Source organism: Artemia sp. Qi Xiang Cuo, chromosome 4 (assembly GCF_049724085.1).
Source record: "Artemia sp. Qi Xiang Cuo chromosome 4, ASM4972408v1, whole genome shotgun sequence".
NCBI classification, from domain to species: domain Eukaryota; kingdom Metazoa; phylum Arthropoda; class Branchiopoda; order Anostraca; family Artemiidae; genus Artemia; species Artemia sp. Qi Xiang Cuo.
The window spans coordinates 82,893,099-82,912,786 of NC_142797.1; the positions used below are offsets into that span (position 1 = coordinate 82,893,099).

General features: G+C 35.5%; 1 protein-coding gene across 3 annotated transcripts in view; it reads left to right on the plus strand.

The window, feature by feature from the left end:
• The first annotated feature begins 13,955 nt into the window (after positions 1-13,955).
• Positions 13,956-19,688, plus strand: part of LOC148953524 (uncharacterized) — a 64,993-nt gene continuing 59,260 nt past the window's right edge. The window contains exon 1 of one of the 3 annotated variants that reach the window (XM_089088583.1): positions 13,956-14,179. The gene's annotated coding sequence lies outside the window, so the exon portion shown is untranslated. The remainder of the gene's footprint in view (positions 14,180-19,688) is intronic. The other 2 variants (XM_089088584.1, XM_089088582.1) reach the window with 2 other exon arrangements.

The window sequence follows — 19,688 nt, forward strand, 5'->3', positions numbered from 1 at the left end:
TTAAATAAAAAAAACAAGTTTTTTCCCACTGAAAGTAAGAAGCAACATAAAACGTAAAACGAACAGAAATTATTAAGTATATGAAGGGGGTTGCTCCCTCCTCAACACCTTGCTATTTACGCTAAAGTCTTTTAGTACTTTAAAGAAAGTGTCTTATAGTTCTAATTAAACGGCCCTTATGTTTCAGGAGTCATTCTTAAATGACTCTTAAGTTGCTAAGGTCCTTATTGTTAACTATACGTAAACAATGAACGAATTGACTATATTACAGCTCTTGCCCAAACATTTAAACATTTTTATGATTCTTGGACTATCAGTAACAACATGGCTATCTCGCAATATCAATTGAATGCGTTTCGGGAAAAGCGGATGTCAGGGAGGGAGGGGGGCTAGCTGCCCTCAGTTACTTTTGACTCTTAATCGGAATTAGAACAAAACATTTCTAATCAAATGAGACTCTTCTAAAGTTCACAGGACCACCCTTTCCATAAAAACATTATATGCCCCTGGAGTATAACTTATAACTTTTACCCCCAAAATCTGGGGGATTCTGTCAAGCCTAAAGACCTTGTTATATGATCTTTTGACTATTTTTGGACAAATTGGTATCTCAAAATTTCTATCGGACGCATTTGGGGAAAGTACGACGTGGAGGAGCGGCTACCCTATGCTCACTTTGACTCTTAAAAGGGCACTGGGACTTCTGATTTCCAATCTAATAATCCCCCTCGAAAGTTAGTACGACCATCCCTTCCACAATACCTCTATATTCTCTCGGGGCATAACTTACAACCCTTCTGCTGAGGGCTGTGGCGGGCTGTCATCCTCAAAGACTTAATTTTCAGACCTTTTAACTACGTTGAACAAAATGGCCACCCCAAAATGTGATTGGATGTGTTTGGAGAAATTATGGCAGTACGGATAGGGGGAGGGGGCTTGTTGCCCCTCAGTCACTTTTAACTATTATAAAGGATACTGGCCCTTTCAATTTCCAATCGACTGAGCCCTTTCTGAAGTATCTACGACGAAAAATATACATCTGAAAATTTCTATTGGATACACTCGGGGAAAATACGACTTGGGGGTGGTGGCTGCCCTCCCATTACTTTGACTCTTAAAGAGGGCACTAGAACATCTGATTTGCAATTTAATGAGCCCCCTCCGAAGTTTAGACGACCACCCTTTCAATAGAAACCTTATATGCCCTCCAGGCATAACTTTACAACCGTTACACTGAGGCCTACAGAGGGGGGGGGGTCGTAATCCTCAAACACATAATTTCCAGACCTATCAACAACGCTGTACAAAATGGCTATCTCAAAATTTTTATTGGATCCGTTTCAGGAAATGATGGGTGTGGGCGTTGGGTTTGCTGCCCTCCAATCACTTTTGACTATTAAAAAGGGCACCAGCCCTCGCAAATTCCAATCAAATGAACTCTTTTTAAAATTTCTGTGACAACAAGTGTACATCTCAAAATTTCCATCTGATGTTTTTCGGAAAAACACTACGCGTGTGTGTGTGTGGGGGGAGGGGGGTATCTCCCCTCTGATCACTTTTACTCTTAAAAATGACACTAGAACTTCGGACTACCAATCCAATGAGCCCCCTCCAAAGTTTATATGACCATCCTTTCTATAAAAACCTATGTCCCCAAGCCACAACTTACAACCCTAGCCGTAAGGGTTTTGGGGTGGGAGTGTAATCCTTGAAGACATAATTCAAGAAGACTTGAAGAACATTAATTAGACTTCTCAACTAGGTTGAACATAATGGCTATCTCAAAACTTTGGATGGCTATCTCAAAATTCCATGTATTTAGGAAAATGATGTTTGTGGGAGGGGGTTGGTTGCCCTCCAATCACTTTCGATTATGAAGAAGGACATTAGCCCTTTCAATTTTCAATCCAATGAACTCTTTTTGGAGTTTTTAGGACCACTCCTTCTATACGAGGTACCCTAGTCTAAGAAAAAAAAAACTAATAATACATTTTGACCACATTGCTCTTTACTTAAGTAGCGCTATTGTGCTGCCTCTGATACTGTATTGGTTTTAACTAGATTGGTATTCCTACAAACAGTAGCCATTTTAGGCCTCATAATTGGGGGGGGGCAAGGTATACCAATAAAGTAAAGAAATGTAATGTCAGATGTCAGGGAAACTGTGGGGAAGCTGTCTCCGCTTACCCAGGCCTACAACTTCTACTGCTTACAAGTTGCTGCAGTCTGTAACCATTACTGTTTTCTTTTCTTGCACTAAATTTACGTAGGCTAGGATTCCATATATCCCTATTTCTATTGACTTAGGCATTATAATACCCTAATAAAAATACCATAATTATATCTGGGATTATGTCTTTTTATGCTTGTATCTATAAGAAAAATTCATCTCCTACCTCCATCTGTTGGTTCTACATGTACAAATACTACTATGACTGATATATTAGTCGTAAAATGAGAAACTAGCATTCCATTATTAAAACCTTCCCAACCTAAACAAGGCTTAGCAGCTTTCTCATTCATCATCAGCCCCTACTCCTTGCCCATGCACCTCATCCTTCCTGCCTAAGTAAATAAGTTATATATCACATAGTTTCATGTTTCCTATCCCGTGGAATACAAGTTTCTGAAGCTGCCATTAAGTCCAGTTCAAATGGTTTAAATTCGTCAATCAATCTTTTGATACAATAGTTGGTTGGATGCAAATAGTGTCATTTGATTTAGTCCAAAATTCTTCTGACAAACCCTGAAAGTTTCACGATACAATTAGCTTTTTCGGACATCCAGGATCAAACCTACACCCTTTTCTGTTAATAGTATGCTAGGTGTGGAATCCTGGGATGAATTTGTATTTTTACAAGATAGATCCTTTGTATAATGGAGCTTTTTCGCGTTCGCGACGTCCTTTCCCCAAGACTCGTACCATATCGTTGACATACTTCATATCCATAGAGGTTTAAATAACTGAAAGGCTATTTAAGCCTCAATTATGACATACCTGGTCGTTTTTCATATCTTCGAATTATTTCACCCTTGTATAATATAGATCTACCCATTCTAACTTATTCTAGTTAGAAAATTATTATTCTAGTTAGAATATACTTATTCTATAAACCACTCTTATTCTAGATAGAGATTTCTACTCTTATGTCTTTCGGCTGGGATCCTACTTATCTCCATTCAAATATACCATTGTATACTAATTTCAGTATCTTCGTAATATTCAATGCTTATATATCTATTAGCATAGTTTCGCCTTCCATACATAATTAATTAATAAAAAAAAACACTTAAGAAGTTTTTCAAAAAAAAAAGAAAACAGAGAGCTACATTAAACCAAAGACGAGTATAATCGTTAGTATTTTCTTTTCCTACACCACAGTATAGAAATAATAGATCTTTTATCTTTAATTATAGATCTTTTATCCTAATTATGTTATCTTTTTACAGTGTCCCGCACTGAATTTGTCTCTGTTTGGATCCCATCTATCCTATTTCTGCCAACGTAAGTACTAAAATCCTGGGCGTTTACGCGCAAATAACATTATGGTCTTTATAAGGGGGAGTTTTAATGTTTTTTTTAAGTTTGGCTAGATTTGTAATTTCTGTTAGTTTTGTGTTTCATTTATTGATTGATAGTGATTTCTGTTTGTTTTAAGTTAGAATTATTATTTGATTTTATTTACTGGCTGCTGGGATTTTGTAGGTATAACAATCTAGTTTTAACCAATACAGTGTTTGGTCGGCAAATGGCCCATAAGTTAGAATAGTACTCACATGATGATGGTAAGACGACCAACCTTATTTATGTTATTGTAAACAGTCACAGGAAATGACACAGAAAGAAATGAAAAATTTTGTGACACTTTGGATGGGAAAGAAGATTTATTTTGCGGGGAAGAATTAGAGACGGTCTTTTATAAATATGGTGGTTGAGAAGTTAGAAATAAACTACTGACGATTATGAATATGATTTTTTAAAAATAAAGGAAGTATCTAGCGATCTTAGGAAACTTTGATTCAATTCAATTTTTTTTCAATTCAGTTCTATCTATTACAAAATCTTATAACACATAACATTAATCCAAGTGGCTGCCCAAAGAAAGACATAAAAGCACTTGATACTGGGCGACCACATATATAACAAACACTTAACAAATAAAACTCTTAAAAAACGAACAAAACAAACAATAAACCAGAAATAAATAATAATAAATAAACAATCAAATTATGACCAATCTCTAATTATAAAAAAAGAAAAAAAAGAAAAAAATCATCTATGAACCAAGACCCTAAATATTTTTTTTTTCATTTTTCTTATACACAAACCAAGGTGCTCCTCCGCCCGAATGCTCACTGGAAGAAATTCCAAATCTTCTGACAGAATATTTGACAGAAAAACCTGCTCTAGTTCCACTTCTGTATTCAGTGAATAGATTATCAGCATCGCGGGTACTATAACTATGAAGTGATTTATTTTTGCTGTAAAAACCATGAAATACCTCAGGACTGATACAATTCCAGCACTGATACGAGAATATTCCTGCTTGGTAGTCACGAAGTTGCCCGACATAAGCACTTTAAGTTTATCATAACAAGCCTCAATGTAATTGAATTTTTCAAAGTATCCACCAATAAGTCGTATAGCCTTGTTCTCAAGAATTTGTACTCGTTTAAAATTTGAATAAAAGTTGCTTGACCACAACACACATCCATATGAAATGTATGGGTGGACTAAAGCATTATATAAAAGGAATAAAATTTGTGGTGGTAAAAAATTCTTCAAATGTTGAGTGGCTCCTACTCCTTGTGTGACTTTCGTTGCAACAACATCACTATGTCGTTTCCACGAAAAATTGTAATCCAGGTAGAAACCAAGGTATCGCATTTCGTGCACTTGTTTCACTGGCTCCTTCGCAAACAAAATTTTTCCATGAATATCCTGGGGCTCACCTACTCTTGAATTCGAGATAAAACTAGTTTTCGCAATATTTACAAGATTAAGCTTAAACTAGTAAAAATATGGAAACTTTTTAAAACGTGATTAACCTTCCAAATAAAACTACGTAAAGACCGACAAGAAAACGTTAATGCAGTGTCATTAGCAAACGAGGTGAGATAAGAACCTGGCAGATAAAACCTCGTCGTATCAACATATACCAAATACAGTAGAGGACCAAGCACCGAGCCTTGTGGGACTCCAAAAGCCACAGGAAATGGGGCAGAAGCGACCTGATCAATCATAACATTAATAAACTTACCATTCAAATAATTTTCAAACCATTTTAGGCATGATCCTTTTATACCCATACATTCCAATCTTCGCAATAAAATACTAAAATCTACCGTATCAAAGGTTTTTTCAAAATCGAAGAATACTGTTAGAGAAATTTCGCCCCTTTCTAGACACTTGTTTACGAAATCAACGAGGTGAATAGCAGCAAGACTAGTAGAGTGACCTCTCCGACAACCAAACTGCGTCTCACTTAACAGGCCATGCTTCCTAAGATGACCAGAAAGACGTTGGTGGACCACTTTCTCAAGTATCTTGCGGAACAACGGTAATATTGAGATTGGTCTCCATTTACCCATATCTGAAATCGAAACTTCCTTTGAAGATAGGTATTAATTTAGCTTGTTTCAAGGCATCTTGGAAGGTGCCTGTTGTTAGGAATATGTTAATAATGTGAAGCAAGGAAGGAAGTAGATACATCATTATAGCTTTAAATGTCCTTAGATTACTTTTTAATTACTGAGATTACTTTAATTACTTAGATTACTGTCCTTTAAGTTACACAATCAATCCCAGCAGAATTTAATTTAATATTCTTAGTAATTTTTATAACCTCATCACTTGTATATTTTTCAAACCAAAACTCCAATCCGCCACCCCCCCCCCCCCCGATTATCCACAAATTTATCTGAAGGAAAGTTTTTCCAATCATTTCTAGCACCCTTATGAACTGAAAATCCTATTTTTGAACATAAATAGCCGAAATGATTGGCGACAACAACTTTGTTACTTACAGACGTGCCATTAACATTAATACAAGGAGAATGGCTGTAATTTTTTCATCCCATATTCATTAATAACCTGCCACTTTGCCTTAGTATCACCTTTGTGCTCCCTGAACTTTTTACTAACATACCTCTTATTAGCATGGCGTCGCAGAAAGTTTACTCTATTTCTTGCCTTTCTGAACTCCTCGAAATCAGTCGGATCCTGAGTATTAAAAGCTTGTTCGTATAGCAGATTTTTTTTATTTCTCTCACTTTTGATTTGGTCAGTTATCTATGGCTTTCGTGGTTCATCCTTCTTCTGTCTGACAGCTCGTAAGAGACACGTTTTATCATAAATTGGCTGTAAAATAGACATGAATTTATTGTAACCAAGGGAAGAAACACTAGTTATTTCCAACACAGTGTCTCAGCTGAGATAGCTCAGTTCCTCAGCAAGTTTATCCAGGTTTTCTTTATTAAGCGCACGCACCATTATTTTCTTCGACCTAGTGTAAACTTTTTTAAGACAAGTTAACTGAGTCGCAACTAGGACCGGGATGCACAATCGCATCTGTGCAAGTATGATTCAAATAAGCAGAACCAACGAAAACATTATCAATCAGAGTAGCCGAGTGACTTGATATACGAGTCGGAACACAAGCTAAGGGGTAAAGATTATTTGAAATCATATTTTTTTTAAATCAGAATTATCAGCTATAAGATTTAAAAGCTTATAGTTAAAATCACCCATACATATAAAATACAAACCTGTATAAGAAATACAACGAAACAACCCATCAAAACCATCAATAAACTCATCCAGGCGAGCACTGTGCGGCTTATACTTTATACTAATCAAAACCTTCTTTTTTTCAATCTCGATTTCAAGAGAAAAACTTTCTATTTTACTTTCAATCCGAGTCCCCAAATCATCTATATTTGCATACGTAAAAGTTTTCTTTATAAAAATCCCAATCCACTCCTGTTCAAGGATGTCCGTTTTCTTAATTCAAAGTCACACCCTGGAAAAAAATAAGTCGAGAGAAATTGGCAAGAATTTAAAAATGTTTCATAAACACCTACAATGTCAAATTTAGAAGAAGATTCTTCAACCAACAGGAGCAAATTAAAATATCCAGTAGTTAGATGGCAATTCCATGAAAACTTATTCTTAAGAAAAGTGATAAGAATGAGTGTCGTAATTACAGAGGCATTAGATTGACTTCTGTAGGAAGCAAATTACTTAGTATGATGACACTTTTAGACTAGGAGATGGAGTAGATAAGTTCTAAGAGAAGAACAAGCTAATTTTAGGAAGGGAAGTGGATATGTCAACCAAATTCGCACTCTTAGAATATGCCTGAGTCTTGAGACCCCTTAAGTCCTCTGTCTTATAGATTATGAGCAAGCGTTTGATTCAGCCAATAAAAGAACTCTAGTGAAGGTCACATCCTTGTATGGTATACCAGATAAATACATTGAAGGGATTAGTGCTCTGTACGAGAATAACATTGCTGCGGTTAAGATAGGAAATGACGCTAGTAGCTGGTTTCTTATTGAATCAGGAGTTAAACAGGGTTGAATTCTATCCCCATTTATAAGGATTATGTTAATAGACTTTGTCCTAAAAAATACGGCAAGAACTATTGATGTAAAATAGGAATCAAATGGAAAAATAAAACTATCCTAGACTTAGATTCTGCTAGTGATTTGAGCGTCTAGATAAAAATGTTTTGTATAATGAATTATTTTTGGGGGGTTTTGAGAGTTCAGGGTGAAAGAATAGGCGTGAAAATAAATGTTCCATAAATAAAAGCTTCAATTAAGTCCCCCTATAAGAAAAGTGAAAAGAACGAGTGTGTTAATTATAGAGCACAGTATAAAGATAATAGTGTATAATTTGTATACACTATAATTTATATACTGTGTTATAGAGGACATTAGCCTGGTTTCTGTAAGAAGCACATTACTTAGCATGAAGAAACTTTTTAGACTTAGAGATGCTGTAGATGCTTTAAAAGAAGAACATTGTGGTTTTAGGAAATGGAGAGGATGCGTGGACCAGATTTCTACTCTTAGATTAATAAGTAAGAAGCCTGAATCATCAAGCCTCTTTAGACCTCAGTTTTATAGATTATGAGCAAGCGTTTGATTCAGCCGATTAAAGAGCTTTAGCGAAGATCTTATCCTTGTACGGTCTACCGGTTAAATACATTGAAGTGGTTAGTGCTACGTGTGAGAATAACATTGCTGCGGTTGAGCTAGAAATTAGGTTAGTAGCTGGTTTCGTATTGGATTAGGAGTTAAACAGGGTTGCGTTCTATTCCCATTTATATGGATCATTTTGAAGGTCTTTGTCCAAAAAGGAACACGGCAAAAGCTATGGGAGAACACAGAATCAAATGGGAAAGTAAAATTCCCCTAGATTTAGATTATGCTGATGGTTTGAGCGTACTATACGAAAATGTTACCAAAATAAGGAGGTTTTGAGAGCTTATGTTGCAAGAACAGGCTGAAAAATTAATGTTAAGAAAACTATAGATCGGGAATAAGTGAAGGCGAAGGGCGATGTTAGGTAACGAGAAGATCGATCAATTGGATAGCTTTACTTACTTAGGAAGTATTATTAGCAAAAATAATGCATGTAAGGAAGATGTTAAAGGTAGAATAGCCAAGGCCAAGGGTGTTTTTACAGTAAAAAAAAAAGTTTGGAAAAATAGAAAGATAAATCTGTGAAGCAAGATCAGAGCATTGGAAGCAACAGTGATGACATTTGTCAAATGTGATTCTGAAACAACGGCGCTCCGAAAGACGGAATAGGATTTATTAGATATTTTCCAGAGGAATTATCCACAGTTTGTTTTGGGTACCGGTCTGATTGACCATATTTCAAACTATAAGTTGTACGAAAATTTTTATTCTATCCCGGTTTCTATGGGCTATAATTAGAGAAAGGTTGAGATGGCTAAGTTCTGCGGACGAAGGATGACAAATTTCCAAAGATCGTCCTTATTCAGCCAGCTTTCTAGGGCCAAAGGAAAAGTGGATCGCCCCAAATTGGGTAGGAGGATGTCACAAAAAAAGGATTTAAGGATAAATGGGACTTCTTGGAGGTATAAAGAGGGGGACATTAAATAGATTGGAATGAAGGAAGAGCATGCATAGCTGTGCTGTCCTCGGGTGGCTTGTTGCAGCAGTGAGTTGTTAGTAGTAGTAGAAGTCTTGATAGTGATTTAAGTTCGTTTTAAGTTTTAGTTGTTAACTGACTTAATTTCTGCTCGTCTTTGGTTTAATGTAGCTCATTACATTTCTTTGAAAACCTTTTACGGAATACGTTTTTTAAATCAATTTCACTTCGCAATTAATTGTTGTCGTTTTTTTAGTTGGTCAATAAAAGAAATATTTGTAAAAACAAATTTTGGTTTTTCTCCTTAAGAATCAAGTTTTTGGATTGCTATTTATTTTTGGACCAGTTTTTCCTGCAACAAATAGTGCATAATTTTCAAGCTTCTATAGAACAGAAGCAATTCTGATACCCATCATATCTTGTGTTTTCGCCGCTTATATGTTTGAATAGATTCAGTTTCAGCTCATTTATTTGGAAAGTTGTGATTTGTTCTTAAAAAAAAAATAAAAAAAAATAAAAAATAGAACGTCAAGAATAAATGTAGCCAGTTTTGTTTCCGCTTGAGGTTCTCTTGGTCCAGAAACTTTAATTGAGGTTTCTTCACAACCTTATATTTTAATCAGATCAACACAAAAAATAATATTTCATAGTAAGTAAGTAAGTAACAATGGGTTTATTTAAAAAAAAAAAATATATATATATACATCATCGATTCCCTGAAGCAATGCTTGTGCGGGAGAAAACCCACCTAATAAATCAAAAAACCAAGAAACCAAAAAAGAAAAAAAAAAGAAAAAAGAAAAAAAAAGAAATAGAAAAAAAAAAAAAAAAAAAAAAAAAAAAAAAAATAGCTCAACAAAACGGACCCGCAAACCAAAGAAAAACAAAAAAAAAACCAACAAAAAAATAATAAAAAAAATCATATTCAGCTGCAACTAAACCCTCCTCAAAAACAAAACTTAAGTGGTGTGGAATAATCCATTCAAAATATACACATCAAAACAATGGTTCTTTAGCGACTTACGAAAATCCTGCAAACCCCCAACATTCCTCAAATCCTCTGGCAAACTCTCCCAAACTAACGGAACAACATGGCGAATTGAAAACCTAGACCTAGACGTGACCATAGCTGGTCTTCGCACCAACTGAGAAGATCGTGTCAAATGATCGTGAGTAGTAGACGCAAGACTAAACATTCCTGAAAAACATGATGGTAACTCCGAAGCTAAATATTTAAACATAAACAGAGCATTATAGAATACACATATTCCTGCCAACGGTAGAATTTTATACTCGCGGTAAAGATGCCTCACCGATGCAGATAGGTCAATTTGATTACCATAAAGAACTCTAATTGCCATATTCTGTGTTACGCAGAGCGGATGGAGGTGAGTTACGAATGTTTTCGACCAAACCATACAACAGTAAATGAGATATGGGTGAACCATAGAAAAATACAACATTCTCAGAATTTCACACGGAAAAAGATACCTAAGTTTACGCATAATACCAATATTACGAGACAATTTGCTGTTAACAGATGCAATATGGTCTTTAAAACTAAGGCTTTCATCAATTATAACACCAAGGTTATAATTGACCTTAATTATAATATACCAAGAATAATTATAAACAAATTTTTTTCAACAATTTTTTCTTTGATCAACTCCGATTTTCCCCTCCCTCTTCCCAAGTGAAAAAATTGGAATCTACTTGATCTCCCTGTCCAATGTTCCCTTCCAGTTTCAAGGAAGTTTCAACTGAATACCTTAGCCGTTAATGAGATATTGCAGATACGCAATTTTGACGACCTGGATGCGCGGAGTTTCTGTGGCTTTACCTCAAAATACCCCTTAGCATTCCCTGAAGATTCATACCTAGTACAAATAGTCGTTCTTGAAATATTCCAAATGTGTACTTTTGACAACTCGTACATACAGATTATATTTTGATTTATTTCAACCTTCCCCTCAACTTTCCCCAAAATTTTCAACTTAATACCCTTAGGTGCTCCTGGATTATTGCGAATGTATCATTTTGACAATCGTGATGCACTTTGCGTCTTTTGGTTTAGTTCAATATCCCCTCGACATAGCCTGAAAATTTCAACTTGATACTCTCGAACGTTCCTGAGATACTGCAAATGCGATTTTTTTAAAACCTTGAGGCAAATAGTGTCTTTGATTTGGTTCAGCACCCTTCTCACCAATCTCTAAAAGTTTAAACATAATACCCTTAAATGTTCCTGAGATAATGTTGTTTTCAAAGTTTCACAGTTTTCAGACTCTCAATTGTCACAAATCGGCAACTGAAAGCCTTAACATTTCAAAAATCTCAACAAGTATCACGATTTTACGCTTCTTAGACTTTAATTTTCACAATTCAACAAGTCAAACCCTTCACGTTTGAAGAAAAACAACATTTTTGCGAAGCTCCATAGATTTAAGAATTTAAAATTCCACATTTCGACAATTCAAAGGCTTCAAAGTTTCGAGAACCTCAACTTTTTTCCAAAGAACTACAGTTCTTAGAATCTTAAGCTTCATAATTCAACAGCTCAAAACCCCTTACATTTCAAGTATCTTACCAAGTTTTATATTTTTACACTTCTTAGACTTCAGATTTTAAAGGTTCGACATGTCAAAGCCTTCACAATTCACGAGCCTTAATAATTTTTTTCATTTTTATACTTGCGAGACTCCAAATCTTCTTTATTTGACAAATCAAAGCCTTTAAACTTCAAGAACCTTGACAAAATTAACATTTTCACACTTCTTAGACTTCAAATTTTCAGATTTTTATAAGTCAAATATTTCACATTTTAATACTTTTTAGACTCTAATTTCTGCAATTTGACAGTTCTAGGACTTGAGATTTCAAGAATTTCGACAAATTTTAAATTTCGACAAATTCATTTTAAATTTCGAAATTTTAAATTTCGAAATTTTAAAAATCGAAATTTCGACAAATTTCGACAAATTTCGACAAATTCAGAATCATTTTTCAACATGAGGAGTTCAAAACCTCTTTATATGGTTTTACATCATGACGATCGACTGCCTCTGTTAGAATGTGGATTCCCCGGCAAATTGACCCTCTTTATGTAAATTTTCATTTCTTATGGCACAAAGTGGCAGATATCAACACTACAATGTGGTACAATTTACTTTGTCATTTAAAAAGTCTTCATCTTCTGGCGATCTAGCAAGAGCTTCGGGGATCACTGCAGCATTCTTTCCATTGTCAGCTGACGATTTCTGAATATACGCAGAGCTCACTGTGGCACTCAAGTCACACTTTAGAGGTTTTTTCAACGTTGGAGGATTTAAAATTCCTGTTTTGAGTCTTAGACCTCAGTCTTAGACAAAACCTATTGGATGCATTGGAATTTCTGTTGACCTTTATTTTGACCCTTTTTGAGAAAAACTGATATTATGTAGAACAAAATAGCAGGAAATGCCACTTTGCTGAACGTAGTTAACATAGGGGGTTAAAACCACTAGCTTAGGATTTTGAACGACTCAAAATTTTTTGGTTATCCTAGGATTTCCATTCTCTGGCATTTTGGTCCTCTTATCACAGAAATTCATGTTTTATGGCAGAAAATGGAGGAACACAACATTTTTTTTAAGCTTGATCTCTTTTGTTGCTTAAGATGGACACTAGATAGACTGATTACCTGTTACATAAGCCCTCTCCCAAATTTCTATGGCCACTGGGTCGGTACAATCACCCATGGGTGGTAAAAAAAGAAAAAAAGAGGAACGTCAGTGTTACCCACGCAGAAAAAGATTTTTCTTTGTGTTTGAGGTGAGGGACTGTGATTTTTCTGTGTAGGATTGACTATAGTACACTTTTTATTTCTGTCCGATGCCTTTTTGAGGGGTTCAGGCTCTTTTTGGAAATTTGTATAAATTTGTTCTGGCAATAAGCTTTTACTACATGACGACTAGTCAAAATCATAGTTACCATTCCTGAATTGGCTTCAAATGGCAATTTCCTTTCACTAGACACACTAGACGAGCTTTTAAACATATCGTTACTATGGGTTGCTCTTTACTAATTTGTAGCTATCGCTACAAACATGATTCAAATGATTCAAACCCTTTCATTTGCAGTTCACTGAAGTTGCTTGACATCCCAATATCTGGTTGCTCTCCGGGGGGTATTTGTTTTCAATTTTCTCCTATTCTGTGTAAATAATTATAAGATAAAATCTTTTAAGTGAAAATTGCACTGAAGAAATAATTAAAATATATTTAGGTTTAATTTTTAAAATTAGAGACAAATTTAAATAACCAAAATTGTCTTTTACCAAATATCACGGATCAGGGGAAAATTCCCTTCCCCCGTCTAGGCCTATACGACGTAGTATTTTCTACTCTGTGTCTTTTGGCTTCCTTAAGTGCACACTCTTCTTCTCAATTTTTTGAGCAAAAAATTGAGTTGAGATAATTATTCAAGTAAAGACAAATTTAAACAACCGAAATTGTTTTTTTTTAGTCAAACCTCAGGAATGAGGGGTAAAATATCATTTCCCCCTTTTAGGCCGGCACCTCACTCTTTTCTACTCTTTGTTCTTCGGTTTCTTTAACTGCACACATTTTCTACTAAATTTTATTTTTAGCTTTATTGCCTATTAAAAAACCATAAGGAAAATAGATGAGCCATAAAATCCGAAAAACCAACACGGAAAAACATTGTAGTTTCCATTGCTAGTCTTTAAAGTACTAAATTGCACAAGAAATTAGTAATATTCTATTTTATTGTCAGTCAGCGTCCTCCGTTTATTTGGTTCCTTGGATGATTTGGTGGTGCTCCAGAACTAAAGTCTAGAGCCAGCCTTAGGGTTAAGACATTCGGTTCCCGAGTGAACATGTTATTGTTGTTTAGTTTAGTGATAAATGGACACACGTGATTTAACGTTGTGTTTCATTTTTTACAAATACATTGATATAAAAGTGAAAAAAGGCTGGATTGATATCACATAACTTTTTAGTATTTGCATATTGGATTGCGATTTTTAAAGATCAAGTGGAATACTGGTAATTGGTTAGCGTATTTATTACAGGCCTTGTCTTCCCTATCAAAGACTAGCCTAGTGTGTTAACAGTCTTATGCGTGACCTCCTTTAAATTAAAATTAGTTGGCTATCAACATTCATACTTAATTAGGTTAAGGAAATTTCTAGTGATTTAGTATAATGACCCCCCCCCCTGTAGCTGAATTTTAGGGGGGGGGCTTAGTTGGTCTAATCGGCACTTCCAATGCTGTGCCGGCCAGGGGGGTTGGAGCCAATTCAGCCAGGGGGGTTGGCGCCCCCTCTTCCCCCCCCCCCATATGGGCAACCATGTTAGCAAGACATAGGCCTAGGTCATAGCCTATGCACAAAGCTGATAATTCTGGGTAGAATTCTCCTTTAGCTACTGGTAAAGTTCTACCAAATCATATTATTGAGTTAGGAATAGGCCTAAAGTGAATACACCATTTGATGCCTTTTTTTATGCTGATTACAAATGTAATAGCCTAATCATTTCTATCGGAAATGAATTTCAACCCCCCCTATATATGCCTAACCCAACCTAACCCTGAATTGGCAAATATAGGGGGGAGCTGAAATTCGTTTCCTATAGAAATGATTATTATATTCATAATCAGCTTAAAAAAGGGCATTGAATGGTGTATTCACTTTAGTCCTAACTCAGTAAAATGATTTGGTAGAACTTTACCTTGCTACTTTTGCTATGTTTGAAAGGGGTTAGGAAAAAGAAACTTTCAGGGATGGGTCCACAGGCTGAAGTATGTCTGGAAGGTATTTTGAAGTACCTATCTCCACTCCTTCTCTTTCTAGAGGATCCTGAAATTTGACTAGCCTACATGACAGGTCTACCCCTAGCCTATTGAAAGTTTGACAAAACAACAATTTACATTAATTTTCAGTTATCAGTTTCTTTTTCTCTGGCTTTAGCTCTGCAAATGCAATTCCCGTTGTTTGAGTAGAATTTTAAGCCATATCAATGTGTTTTTTTTTCAAATTTAGGAAATGTATTTGCATTCTTTAAAGAATTGTATATATCAATGAATAGCTGAAAATCTAAGCTATTCACCAATATGGTTATTATTAAAATTATTTAAGATCAAACACTTGAAATTATTAGTTTATTGACTTACCTACAAGGACCTCTTTTTGGAATACTAATTATCCTGGAATCCCAAAGAAAAGTGGTCTTTCCCAAAAAGAGGTCTTTTACCCTACCCTAGTTACTATGTTTGGGAAGACCTTTGAATGGTAACTTAATTTACCTTTGGTTGATTGTCTACCAGGCAGAGTCTTATCAGTAATTTTCCTTAGCTTCAGAACTTAGGAGCCTTTTTCTATATAATGATATCATTGTAAATGCAAATTTTAGGAGCCCAAAGTTTTGTTATGCAGGTGACATCTAAAATCTTGAATTTAGTAGACTGCGAGTTAATATTCTTTTTTAAGTCAAAAGCATGGTTTTTCTGCCCAATAACTGGTAGGCTACGTTATGGCATATTTCTTTTTTTACTACCTGATTCTGTGTTACAAAGTAAATTTACAATTTAATATGAGTATTTCTTAATGAAATTAAATAGAAAAAAGAAGTTTTTTCTTAACTGAAAGTAAGGAACAACATTAAAACTTAAAACAGATGGAAATTACTCCATATAGGAAAGGTACTCCACATAGGAAAGGCTCTACTTTTTAAATCTATAAACTATTGAGGGGATCTATATACTCCAGGGGGAAAGGGACTCCATATAGGAAAGGCTCTACTATTTTAATCAATAAACTATTGAGCCAGGTTGCTCCTTACTGACAGTTCATTACCACAAACTGTTTGATATAGTTCTTGCAGTTTTTTTTGGGAGGGGGTATTGATTGTTGGTTTACTTATGACATCTACTTTTTTGTAATTGAAAATCAACTAACAATAGGGCCTATTCATTAATACAGGCAACTTCATTACACAGTGCAAAAGACAACCATATTTTCTCTACAGCAGTATTTTTGATTTGCAGAATTCATAACAGCATAGGGAGGGGGCAGCTGCCCCCCCCCTAGACCTTCAAATTTACATTGGATATGGCTGAAAAAGCAGATGGTTGGAAAAGCAGTTGATAAAAGGCCCTGCATCACACTATCAACTGCCCCCCCCCCTAGACAATATGCTGACCATGCCCATGATAGGAGAGACTTGGGTTACTTAGAATGTTCTGTTTATTTTACTTAGGTATTTCCCTAGCCTTCATCTTCACTACCAGTACAGTCCTTTTCTTCTGAAGATACATCAAATAAATGAAATGAGAGCATATTTCTGCCTTTTGTGATTGTTCTTTAATAGTGTCTCATTGGTAGATTTTGCTTTGTGATACAGTTTGATTTTTTTTTCTGCTATGACTGTCAACACTTGGCAGGACCAACAAACTCCACCTCCTCCTCTAGATGTTTTTGTGCCAAAGTTACAGTATCAAATTGGCTGATGATACAAATCTTGAAGCATTAATTGTTCATCCTTCTTTACGAGTTTTAGGAGTGTTCATCCTCCATATAGGATTGATGGTTGAGATCTTGTTGCAACTTCTGTATCTGAGTCTGAGGACAGCTCTGCTTTTCCACTGCCAGTCCTAGTTTCACTTTCTGGCCTGAAAAATCAATTTATTGTCATAAGTGAGTATATCATTAGTGAATGGGATGCCCAATTTATTCACCATCAAGCTCAAAATTGCTCTGTTGTAATGTAGTAAAGCCTGAATAGGGAAACACAGTCTTGTCCAGAAGATGTAATTTTTGATCAGAGGGTTATCCTGATATGATTGTCCTATGGCTCATGTATTGCATGAGCTGATAGATGGAATTAAAGGACGAGAAGACCAGGGTTATGTGCTTGCAGGTGTGTATAGGATGTGAAGAGGGTTTTCTGCTCAATGAAGGTTGAAGAATTGGTTCACCCACTTTCACCTCCTCCAAAGGCTAGCCAGTGAGTGTTCCCATAGTAATTCTTGGGGGTCAATTTTTCTTGTGAAGAAAAGGACAAGAGGAATTATGTTTCCAAGAGCAGAAACAGTTTTTTATTAAAACATGGAAAGAACAGAATTAAAGATTTGGATGTAGCTTCTTTGTTCTTTGTACTGGAAACATATCCCAAGGATTACTGCTTGGGACTGTTTCAAATAGAATAGAATTTATTTGCACTTGAGGCCCATAAGTCATGGCGAAATACATTAAACAAACAACAATTACACATAAAACAAGAGCCTTAACATAATCTTGAAGAAAGCTAGCTCTATCATACATGACAAGATGGAGAAATGCAGCCTTTAACCTTTCCCTTCCAATAAAGTTTTCTCTTTGGACTAATGGCGAACTATCAGCCCTCATTAATTAACAACTTTATTGCTTTTTAATTTAAACTCAGCTTAAAAAAATATAATGTCACCTCAAATCTCATTTGACTGACAATAAATACCCAGAGAAGCCAAAAATGCCCCAACTTATGGCCAAAAATTACCTGAACTGCCCTTCAACATTTCTAAATAAGCTGCCTTCAACATCTTCACTGTAGGCATTCCTTGATTTATTTACAAAGCCAAACCACATTAACTAGGCTACAACTTCTTAAAGAAAAAAAAACAAACTAAATCACCTCAACTACTACTGCTAACAACTCACCGCAGCACCAAGCTGCCTGAGGCCAAAACAGCTACACATGCTCCTCCTTCTCTATCCCTATCTAATCAAAACCTCCATCTTTACACCCTCCCAGGAAGTTTCCATTTCCCTAAAATCTTTCTTTATCACATCCTCCCACCCCAACTGGGGATGACATGCTCCCACTGTCTTTACTAATAATACTACCAAGGTAAGTGAAGCTCTCTGCCTGAGGAATCTTTTTGTTACCCAACGTCACCTTTTCAACTTCACTTATTCCCAGCTTTAGCGATTTAGTTTTCTTAACTTCAATATTAAAACCTATTCTAGTACCCTGAACTTGCAAAACCTCTAAATTTTCATTTATTTTGCTTATATGGTCATCTAGGATGCTTAAATCATCAGCATAATCCAAGTCCGGGAAAGATTTCCCCCCCATATGATTCCTTGTTCTCCCATTGCCTTTCCTGTGATCCTTAAAACAAAGTTCATCAAAATCATCCATATAAAGGGGGATAGAACACAGCCCTGCTTAACTCCTAATTTAATACAAAACCAGCTGCTAACCTCATTTCCTACCTTAACCACAGCAATTATTCTTGTACATAGCACTAATCACTTTAATTTTTTTTCTGGTATACCATACAAGGATAAGAGCTTTGCTAAAGCTCTTCTATCAACATAATTGAACGATTGCTCATAATCTATAAAACTGAGGACTAAAGGTGTTTGATAACTCACGCACTTCTCAGTTATTAAAGTAAGAGTGAAAATTTAGGCAACACATCCTTTGCCCTTTCCAAAACCGCATTGTTCTTCTCTTGTAACTTTGTCTACAGCATCTCTCAATCTAAAAACAATCATATTATTGAGTAATTTGCTAGCTACAGAGACCAAGGTAATGCTTCAATTATTACCACACTCACTCTTACAGCCTTCCTTATACAGTGGTTTAACTAGGGTTTTACTAAAATCGCTAGGTGCTTCCCCCTTTTCAGAAGTCATATTTATAATCTTCAATAACTTATTTCTAACCTCAGAGCCACCATAGTTAAGAAGCTCAATTACCACACTATCAGCGCCTGGGGCCTTATTATTTTTTAATCCTTTTATTATTGTAGCTAATTCTTCCTTCACATCCGGGGTATCACAAATTTTTTCATTTTCCTCTATATCTTTTCCTGCAACTATCTCAGATTAGCACATTCTCAAGTTGTTCCGCCTATCTCTCTTTAACTCTTTCTTTATCACTGAATGTGTCCCCGTTTCTGTCTTTAATTGGGGCAAATCTGGATTGACTACTCCCTCTCAAGTTACTAACATGCCAGTACAATATTTTACTATTATACCTTCTAGCTGCATCTTCCAGATCCTCAGCAATTTTATCCATGCCTCCACTTATGCTTCCTTAGTTCATATTTTACAGCTTTCTCCACTTTCTTTATATTCCTCTTATTTTCATATGATTTATCACTCAGATAATTCTTGTATAAGCCCCTTCTCCTCTTTATTAAACATAAAGCTTTTTCACTAATGTTTCAAGCTGCGTTCCTAACTTTCTTCCCTAAGACACCATCAGCAACTTCTCAAGTTATTTTCCTAAAAGTATTCCATCCATCTTCTACATTGTCAAATTTTAAACTCTCCTGTTTATTATTCAACTGTTCCTGGAAAGTTTCTCTCAAATTCTCAGCGTGGAGTTAACCAACATCATAACTTCCCGGGAGGTAGTTACCCTTCCGGAAATTTCAGTTTTAGATTAACCTTAGACACTACTAGATTGTATCTTCACTTTTAACATCAATAACAGCACTCCTTTATACCCTAATATCTTGTATTGATCCTGCTGATCTTCGGTTTACAATAACATAATCAATAAGGTTTGCT